This window comes from Halyomorpha halys, unplaced genomic scaffold (assembly GCF_000696795.3).
Source record: "Halyomorpha halys isolate HHAL.00 unplaced genomic scaffold, Hhal_1.1 Scaffold832.1, whole genome shotgun sequence".
In the NCBI taxonomy this organism is placed as follows: Eukaryota; Metazoa; Arthropoda; class Insecta; order Hemiptera; family Pentatomidae; genus Halyomorpha; species Halyomorpha halys.
The window spans coordinates 40,733-51,746 of record NW_027113014.1 but is presented as its reverse complement, the minus strand read 5'-3'; the positions used below and the strand labels follow the sequence as shown (position 1 = coordinate 51,746).

Sequence of the window (11,014 nt, the reverse complement as noted above, 5' to 3'; positions counted from 1 at the left end):
CACTATCTTTACCCAACAGCCCTGAAATCACTACAACAATACCAAAACAGCACACTACAGAAGATATGTCGAGGGACATCTCTGGAAAGACGTAACATGGCACACATTCATAACGAACTACAGTTAGAAACTGTACAACAACACATCACACGGAGACACATTAAATTCTTCAACAGTCTCCCTGCTTCCTTCAATCCAGTATTCCTGTCTAGCACCCCATCCCCCCTTCCTGCGAGGTGGCAGGGCAGGAAAGGTCCCAAAAACCCTATTAACATCACCTCATAGCTGCATCTTCTGATGCACCCCAACCCCCTACCTCGCACTTTTCGATTTCTGACTGTTTCTCTTATTATTTCACCATTATCTATCGTCTTTATTATTTTTATTTTTATCTTATATACGATACAACACGAGGAGGCCCCTCACCTCTGGACTCAAAATAGCTCCTTGAATAGCTCAGCAGTTATAGCAGGATAGCTCATATGTAAAATTAAATATAACAGGTAACCTTAAAATACCACGATAAAAAAACACGAATTACTTTTCTTTTTTCACAGTAATGCACTTACTAATTCACTTTTTATTTCTGATTTAGAGGGTTCGGGGAAAAAAAAAATATATATATAATTATATATCAAATAGTCCGCTCATCATAAAGTACCCTTTCAGCTTCACCGCATATTAATCAAACCGTAGTTTCAAAAATATCCATATTTATACTGTAGATGTATTTGGCTTTGGTTCGATTTACACGTTGTTACGTTAAATAACATAGGTCCTTTAACAATGCCCTGAGGTATTTCTGTTCTAATACGCTTGATGTCAGTGTTCAGTTTTTTTTTGCTACTATGGTTATTGTTCCTGAAAATAGAATAAAAGAAGATAAATGTTGGCAAATATGACAAATTTTATCAGAATTACGTACGATGTTACTCTGCAACAATAATTGTGGTCGAAGCAGCAACGTAAATTAGGTGGGCAACACTTTCCGGTCTTACAAACTTCAATTATAGTCTCGTCATTAAATGGTTTGTTGGAACGCCATTCTGAAAAATTTAAATTTCAATGTATTATCACAATTTTAAATGGAATAATAAGAAAAAAGTACGTTGGCAACTAGATCTAAACATTAACCAATCAGCTTAAAGATAAACTGAAGACTGAAACATTAGCTTTTCACATTATGAGCTTATCGGCAAGCCATCCACATTACAGTCAGCTCTTCACATTAACAACCAGCCTTCCACACCTTCAGACTGCCGTTCATAGTACCAGCTACCCGATTTTTATTGTTGATTATCAATCAGAAATAAGAAAAACACTGTATCAGCCACATTTTTAAATATAAAATTATCTAATAATAAAAACTCATAACAGGTAGATCCTATATTCTAAATTCCTGACGTTTCAGGCTATTCTATTAGCCATTTTCAAGCATATATATCATCAACAATCACAATATTAAAACATATTTTAAACCATAAAACATTTGGAAGTGTTTGTGATAGTTTATTTAAAATTTTGCTTATTCCCATTTATTTACTTAGGTAATTTTTCATGGGACTTTTATACCTACAATATAAATATTCATAAAACTATTAAAGTTATATGAACTAAGAATTTTTGCATTCGTATTTGGAAAATATTTAATGATACTCCTTTATTTTGGTATAAAAAATAAATAAATAAAATCCCAAATATTTTCATGATTATTTCGAAATTATTAGCAATATATTTTTACATCGTTTCGTCACTATTGCATTTTTGAAAACAAACATGTTACAAACAATGTAATAATATAGTATTAATGAAATGAAAATATCTCAATTTAAACATAAAGCTGGTGTCTTATTTGATTTAGAAACGAATATTATTATAGATTAATCGATAAATACAATTATTTAAACTATAAAAAAATTAACAGATCTTTTTACTTGGTGCCTTTGTAACTTCTCCTTGGGTCGCCAGAGAGCAGCACAAGACGACTAGACATATCAATAATAACGCACCCATTGGCTTCATGATTCTCACTAACAGCAGATACTACAACTGATTATTGCTTCATGAAAGATAAATTTATATTTCATGCTAATCTTAAAGTATTTAACAGATCCATTACGTGTGAAGGTTTTATGGAGGACAAATAAAACTGAGAAAAATATCTCTGATTCAGCTAATATTCCAATATTGTTTTCTATTCTTTAGCTGCATCACACTATTATATCTGGATTTCCTTTATAATCGTTAACCAAGAAACTACAATTAGTTTTGCATTAGATAGTACGCTCACTAAGGAATAACTATGGTATTACAACATCCCACTACGACTCATAGGTACAGAGTAGTAGTCATAAACGCCAACAAATAGGGAAATTATGATTAATAAAACTCCTAACCCTTGGAATCAACTTTAGCACCAATGACTTTATTAGAATTGAGTAAAAATGGGTTGTTGATACTTCACCATAAAAATTTATTATAAATAAGTTCACAACATTTCAGTATATCACCAGCCATCCTCAGTTAAAAATCTGCAATAACTCTCACTTTTTCTGCTTACAATACATAATCTTAAAAATAAAAATGAAGTTGTTGATTAATATTTTTTGTGATATTAGACTATATCAAAATTGTTCTGAACTATTCACTCTACACTAGACTAAGAACTCATTGTAACGAAAACACCAGATGGATGGCATAACGCTATTATCCTTCAAAGCTAAAGTGAGTCCACGCCCTCGAAAGGAAGGTTTACATTGAAGTTAATAGGAATCACCGCCATTGTTATCTAAACTCCAGTTTAGTCCAGTGGGTTATGTTCCAACATGACCCAGCCAGTGATTGGCTCGTACTCTTCCACTACTCATCTGCCACGCCTCTGGAAGGCATAGAAGTCCCGCCTGATAGGCTTCACTTTTTCTGCAAGCTTACCACCTCCATTATACTTCTTCTTTCAAGAGTACCACACAAATGATTAAAGAAACAAATTTACTCATAATTTCTTTCAATCTTCCCCTAAATCTTTAAGGCCGCTTGCAAAACAAAATAAGAAATCATACAAACAACAACAAATATAAGAGAGCTAAATATACAATTACTATAAAAATGATCAATAAACATATTAATAGTAATTACTCGTCAACAATAAAAATAGGAAGGTAAAAGAAAAAAAATGTATAAACGCTATGTATTTTACTTTATTTGAATAGTGTTTTTGTCTTGTTTTCACTTTATTTTTTACGGCCATGTAAAACATATTTTATAAGTATTTAGTAGAAAAGAAAAATTTATTGTCTAAGGGTATGTCCTGAAGCAATATTAATTACTGTAGATATATTTATGAGATATAAACTTATATACATATATACATTGATTTCACGAGCTTTCTTAGTCACAGGAAACATTTTTAAAATTTGGTTCATTAATCATTAATCTCATCAAGGTGGGATACAATAGCTTCCAATATAGTCAGGAAAAAATAATTTTATATCTTAGTAACAAAATGCTTTGAAACCTAACTGGGGGGAGGGGCATGGTGGATTGGAAATTTTATTATGTTTTATTTCCATTTATTTAATATTATTTTTAACATATTGGATTATTCCTAAAATATTTCATAAAACTATTTAAAATGGAGAACTTTTAAACAATCAGAAACACTTGATAATACACCTTAAAACATTTTAACCCAACATTTGACAAGTCAGATGTGAATAACCCACTCATGTTAATCAACAAACTAAAGTATTTTGAACGCAACATATGACAAGTCAGATGTGAATAACCCACTCATGTTAACCAACAAACTAAAGTATTTTGAACGCAACATTTGACAAGTCTGATGTGAATAACCGACTTATGTTAATCAACAAACTAAAGTATTAGACTAAATTCGTCTTAGGATTTAAAATAATTCAAATTTATATCTTGTACTCCAATATCATTTAGGTTGTTCTAATCCTGACAGGAAACATTTTATAGGAGTTGATTTATGGGGGAGTTGACCTCAAAACAAATTATCAGTTTAAGTATATATGTAAACAGCTTAAGTATTAAATAAAAAAAAAATGATTCAACCCAGTTTTTAATGATGTGTATTTTTTATAATTGTTGTTTATAATAACAGCTATCTGAGGGTCTCACGGTGTATCGATACGGAATTATATTCAAGAAATTACAACACTTCCGTTGTTTACCTCTTCTAACAAATTCTATTTTAAAATCCTACAAGTTACTCGGATTTCTTTTGAACTTCATACCAAGTCCAGAAGATGAACATCTTCCACCTACCCTTTTTTAACCCATTAATATTTAATTATCCATTCAACAAAGATTCTTCCAAAGAAAAAATTCATTGATGTTCATTTCTCAACGATTTTATATGATTTTGGGATCGAATGCCACCTCGCCAACTTCCTGTTATACAACGAAGAAAAAACTACAATTGTTTTAAACCTATACGCTTATAACTAGAAGAATAAATATTCAATATAAAATTAACTAAATAACTTGTTGTACAAAATATTTTTATTATATTTAATTTCCATATGAATTTTTAATACTACATCCGAATGCCATCACCACGGTTCATTGGTCTCACTTCGAAAGTATTAAAAAAAACAAACAAGAAAACCTTCAGACAATGTTTGTTAATCTAATTTTTGTTTAGCTTGCGATGGTCAAAAAACAGGAGTAGAAAAAAAGTGTGCAGTTTTTTATTGTACAACTCTCAAGCCATTTTTTCAGGTTTCACTGTGATAATAACAAAAATAAAACGATTGTTTTTATTTTATTTTTTAAATCGCTTATAAAAATAAATATTGTCTACAAAATTAAACCGGATAAATCGTCGGTTTCACAACTAAAATAGAAAAAACAATTTCGCTGTTTTTAGCTTATAACTATAAAATTAAAATAACTAGTCTGTAACTTACCGCTCGGGTGGGCTACAAACAGTGCAGAAAGGGTGTGAAGAATAAAAAGAAATAAGTGTAGAAGTTTTCTTTTTGACGATTCAATTTGGTTTTTGTGAAAAACAGCCACCGGTGGAAAACCAGCTTCACCACTATAACATTTTGGAACATAGTAACTAAATAGTTTTTCACTTGTAACTAGAAAACTAAGCATGTCTAATATTCCTTAAGGGATTAAAGCAGACTAAATTTCCTAAAATATATATAATTATTCATTCAATCAATATCTTTTTCTCATCATTGTGGTTTTATACATTACATAGAGATAACAGGAATTACTTTTCTTTTTCACAGCAATGCATTTACTAATTCACTTCTTATTTCTGTTTTAGAGGGTTCGGAAGAAAATATATATATATAAGTTAGCTGTAAATATCCTCATGATAATAATAAGAACTCTGTACTATTAGGATTAGTTATCTTTAAGTTTGACAACAAACCAGTTCCTATATATACCAGACGACTCTAATAATAAAGTTAGTTGTTCAAGTAGTCTTGTGTCGTTATTCTGCCCGAATCCCTTTTTATTTTAACGTAGCGTTTCAGTCTAATCGTAAGTGGTGCCGAAACCCGGGATCTTTAGATACCGAATTTTCGTCACACGATCAGTGTTATTACGAGTCATAAACGACATAAAACGGACGATCCTTTATCAGTAATCGAGTTACGGAACGTAATTTAAGATGGTGGAAACGGCTGAAGAGCTAAAACATCTTGAATACCAGCTGGCTCAAGCGACAGTGGAGCGCCAGAAACTCAGAACGCAGAACTCTGCTTTTATCCATGAAGTGATCAGCCAATTGGCACCTTTCACCGGCATAGTAGGTGACCTGGAACATTTCCTCAAAGGCGGTGATCAGATCAAGAGCTTAATCACCACCAGACAGGGAACAGGCACGCTGTTAGAATCGGACGTGAAACTACTCGAGGCCTCTCTGATCGGTCGTATCTCGAGGCGCGTTTTGAATGCGGTACAAGGCGATCTAACTCTACCTTGGGAAACATTAAAGGTTCGCCTCAAGAAATTATATGGCGGGGGAAGATGGACTCCGGAGGAGAATGTTTTCTATCTGTTTAAGGAACGGCGAGCCCAGGGTCAGTCGGAGGGTGACTTCGCTGAAAAACTGCTGGTTCTTTACAATCGGCTAACGTAGAAGATGATGGAAACGTGTGGCCAGGCAGAGGGATCCCAGAAGATGGAGTTCTTGAAGGGAGTGTTGAAGGTCCAACTTAACCATTATGTGGACCGCCCAGGATCACTACCCAGAGACCGGGATTTCATTGAGTGCGCCCATGACCTCGTGGACGCAAGGGAACGGAGAGAAGCACGCTTCGAGAAATCCGAAGCTGAGTGGACGGAGGTGAGGTCGCCTCGAAGACAACAACGAAACTCGGCCAGACGTACCACCCACAACAGTGGCGGTTTCGAAAAACGGCCAAGTAGAGGATCAGAAGAAAGTAGGCAGCGATCAGATCGGTGCTGCTACGAATGTAACAGGACCGGACATGTAGCTGCGCAATGTAAATACACGAGATGGTACGAGTGTGGTAGACAGGGACATGTAGCACGTGAATGCCCAAGACGTAACTCCCGGCCGAACAGGAGGGAACCTCCACCTGAACCTATGGAAGTCAAAAATCAGGGCTGGAACAGTAGGTGGACCGAAAAGAGGAACGGCAGGCACACCACAAGCGACGAATCATCAGGCGAGGAGAGCGTCCGTTCTGAGCGCAGCCTCTCGGCTTCGAGACGTTATGAGGTAAGAGGGGTGGACCCCTGGGTGGGAGGAGCATCCGGAGCCGAGGTATTGGGGGGTCGCGGTCAATCACACTGAGGACGCGGTAATGAGTGGGACAACCAGCGGAGCGAGTTATTAGTTTATAACAGCATACAGGGAAGACGCGTTAAAAGGTTGCCTGTGGCGAGTCTGGAGAAATTCGGGGTGAGATTTTTGATAGACACAGGGAGCACCAACTCATTGATTTGTCGAAAAGGGGCGGAGAAATTAGGCATCTGGGCGGGCCGGAGACAAGGTGCATGTACGGTGTCAACGGTCAGTGGCAAATGCCAAACATTAGGAGAGACCAGTTTTAACCTCCGAGAATTGGCAGGGTTGGATAAGGAAGTCGTTATACACGTTATCGAGAAGTTAATAACGGGGTACTAGCTTATCATTGGGTGTGACATTCTACAACGGGTGGGGATCAAACTGACACGAAATGGCGGTATAAAATCGGTTAGCAACAGTACCAAGTAACAGTGCAAAGGAAGAGCGGGAATTTGAAAATTGGAGCGGTAGAGTGCAACGAGGCGTTGATACGATTGGTCGAGAAAAACGATGACCTGTTCTACCGAGAGGGGGAATTTTTGCCCACTACGGGGAAAACCGAACACCGGATTCATCTAAAATCGGAAACCCCAATCTATGTAAAAGACAGGCGGTACCCCCAGGCCATGAGGATCGTCATCAGGGAATAGTTAAACGAATCCCTTCGACAGGGCATAATAAGTAGTATTATATTAGTAATTCCCCGTTTAATAGCCCATTATGAGTAGTGGAGAAGAAGCAGGATGAACGGAGTGGGGCCGAAAACAATACCGAGTCGTTGTGGACTATCGGAAGTTGAATGAGGCGACGAAAGATGAGCGGTACCCACTGCCGCGGGTCGAGGACATACTGGACCGACTATCGGAGGCGACAAACTTTAGTACTATAGACCTTAAGAGCGGATACCATCAGGTCAAGATGGCAGAGGCAGATATACCGAAGACGGCATTCTCCTGGGAACGGGGGCACTTCGAGTTCGTGCGAATGCCTTTGGGCTGAAGTGAGCGCCGTTGAATTCTCACAGGTATACAGGGACGACCTGATTGTTTTCAGTAAACACGAGCGGGAGCATGCCGAACACTTGACGCAGGTTTTTGACAGGGTTCCACAATTCGGTCTCGAAACTGTCGCGAGAAAAATCTAAATTTGGGCATAGCGAAATCCGGTTCTTGGGACATGTGGTGTCGCGAAAAGGGGTAAAACCAGATAGGGAACGTGTGAAAGCGATTCAAGACACACCTTTACCGAGGAATACCCGCGGAGTGAGAAGATTCCTGGGTATGATTAATTATTACCCCAAGTTCATCCCAGGGAATGCGGAAATTTCGCATCCGCTTCGCGAAATTTTAAAGAAAGGAAAACGATTCGCCTTAGGGCCTGAACAGGTCGCTAGTATCGAGGAATGCCGGAAGATCCTAACAACGTGTCCTTTACTGGGCTTCCCCGATTTCCATAGATCATTTAAGGTAACTACAGACGCTAGCGAGTTAGCTATTGGGGCCGTTTTGTCGCAGTATTTTGAAGAGGGCAAAAACCTATCGCCTATGCGGGACGAAAGTTAAATTCGGCTGAACAAAGATACAGCGCGATTGAACGAGAACTTTTAGCAGTGGTATGGGCTGTAGGGTATTTTAGTTCATACGTTTACGGCAGAAAGTTCGAACTTGTAACAGACCATAAACCTCTCCTTCACCTCGGATCACTAAACGAATCATCAGCATGCGTATCGCAATGGAAGGAAAGGCTCGCGGCATATAACTTCCACATTGTGCACAAGAAGGGCGTCGACAATGTAGTGGCCGATTGGTTATCGTGAGACCTAGTGGTGAACGCGATCGAGGACGAGGAAGCACCTGTCGAACCATTTGTGCTGAGGTATCTACGCGATTGGGCGGAGAGCGGCCCGGAAATTCCATTAGTCCAGAACGAATCAGACGGGAACGCAACACCAACAGACAGACCCGCGGAACTTCCGGAAATCGATGAAATCATCAACGATAAAAAGTTTCAAATTTTTATCAAATCCAAGCAGGCCGCCGGAACGGAAACAAGGGCTAGTGTTTGCGAGGGCCTACCGACTATATTGATCCGAAAACCCGCTACAATAGAGGAAAATGAATTGGAGAATTTATTTACGGAATTCACGAGACCCGGTCGCAGTTGCCACGTGTACGTGGGAAATAAGATAATAGTAGACAAACTAAAAAGATTGTGGAGACAGGAGCGAGTAGGCGTGGGGTATCCTTTAATCAGATGCCTACAACAGGTAGAAACGATCGCTGATCCAGAGGCGCTACGGAAACTCGTCGCCGACCACCACGCTGACAAAACGAATCACAGGGGTATAGAGGAAACGTTACGCGATCTGAAACGGCTATACTTCTGGAAATCCATGAGGCGCACCGTGGGTGATTGTATCGCGGCGTGCGTCATATGTCAACAGGCCAAGTACGATCGCCGACCACCGGTAGCCGAACAGGTAACCACACCCACCTCACTCGAACCCTTACTATCGGTCCAAGTGGACATATACTCCAATGAGAAACTTGGCCAACAGGCTTGGGTAACAGCGGTTGACCCAATTAGTAAAATTGCGATGGCCAGCCCTATCGAAGCGAAGACCCCAGGGGCGGTATGGGAGGGGATCCTCCAATGGTGTGCAAAGTATGGGGTACCGGACGAAAACGCATAGGATTGCGGTAGGGAATTTGACAATGCACTAATTCGCAGTGAGAGCAAAATGTTGGGCATTACCTGGCGACTCAACACTCCCCATCACATCAAGGGCAGGGGCGCGGTTGAACGATTGCACAACACGTTAGAGGAACATCTTCGGTTGCTCAAGTTAGGGCGGCATCTCGAGCCATACGAAGCCATGACGCGTGCAGTTATAGCATACAGCAATACTATACACGCAGCCACTGGGTTATCACCCGTAGAGATAGTGTTCGGACAAAGGCGTCGCGATAGGGAAGACCTAATTACCACTAACAACAACGACCTCAGAGCGAAACTTTATCAGACAAGGGCGCAGCGCCGAGAGCCATGGGCGAAAGTACGGGAGAGGTTGATACGCGAGAAACAAGTACGCGTTATAAAAGCAAATGACCGCCCCACAGTCCGTAAAACAGGTCCGCTAGCTTTGGGTAGAATCGTATATCGCCGGTTGAGAACCGCCCGTAATAAAACGGCAGGGGCCTATCGGATCACTACCATTAGGGAATACAATTTATTTACGATAAAAGACGTAAATAACCAATTTACGTCCCGCACAGTTCATCTAGAAGAATTACGAGTACTCCCCCTAGTACAAAGTGTCCAGCCGGACGACGGCGCTCAGCCTGGAGAATCAAGAGAGTGATTTTTTATCCTCCTTTTTTTATTGTATCATTTCAGGTTATATGTAGTGTGCTATATTATGATGTAAGTGTATTGAAATATTTCTGTATGTTAAAAATATGTACATATATATATTTTCTTTTTCTATCTTTGTAAGATGTTTAGTTTTAGTTTTTATTTAGTTCCTCAATACGAAGGAACTGGAGGGAGGGAGTTAGCTGTATATATCCCCATGATAATAATAAGAACCCTGTACTATTAGGATTAGTTATCTTTAAGTTTGACAACAAACCAGTTCCTATATATACCAGACGACTCTAATAATAAAGTTAGTTGTTAAAGTAGTCTCGTGTCGTTATTCTGTCCGAATCCCTTTTTATTTTAACGTAGCGTTTCTGTCTATTCGTAAGTTATATATATATATAAATAATTTCTATATTAAATATAAAATACTACATTCGATTAAACCCTTGACGGCAATCGAGGGAACTTAAAAAACGACGCTTTTCGGTTCTCTGTGACAAAAAAAAATCCTTTTTACCGCCCGGCCGTGCCCAAACATGCCTAAAGCAACTATTTAACATCAGGAATGCCTAACTTAAACCGAATACTTAGTAGGAACTTTTTTTTTATGCGTTTTACACATAGACCGACAATGTTTCTAGCCGACAATGTCCTAAAGGCGTCGTACATTACCTGAAAATGAAATATATTCCTAGTAAGCATTACTTTCATGAATATTAAAGTAGATTTACTTACTTAGATTTACTAAGAGTAAATTATCTGGAAAACATTTGACACCCTCAAAGAAAATGCCTACAATGTTGTTTTGGACTCAGGATTTACGTAAAATTATATTGGTGGTCAAAAAGC

General features: G+C 38.7%; 2 long non-coding RNA genes across 3 annotated transcripts in view; one reads left to right on the top strand and one right to left on the bottom strand.

The window, feature by feature from the left end:
- The window catches only part of LOC136796576 (uncharacterized), a 6,914-nt gene extending 4,821 nt beyond the window's left edge, over positions 1–2,093 (bottom strand). Inside the window, exons 1-2 of the long non-coding RNA XR_010844304.1 lie at positions 1,935–2,093; positions 926–1,046 (exon numbers count right to left, since the gene is read on the bottom strand). This is a non-coding gene — a long non-coding RNA (uncharacterized lncRNA). The remainder of the gene's footprint in view (positions 1–925; positions 1,047–1,934) is intronic.
- Positions 2,094–10,448: 8,355 nt separating this feature from the next.
- LOC136796577 (uncharacterized) overlaps positions 10,449–11,014 on the top strand; it is an 8,281-nt gene continuing 7,715 nt past the window's right edge. Inside the window, exon 1 of one of the 2 annotated variants that reach the window (XR_010844305.1) lies at positions 10,449–10,546. This is a non-coding gene — a long non-coding RNA (uncharacterized lncRNA). Of the gene's footprint in view, positions 10,547–10,660; positions 10,860–11,014 lie in introns of those variants that run through there. The other variant, XR_010844306.1, reaches the window with a different exon arrangement.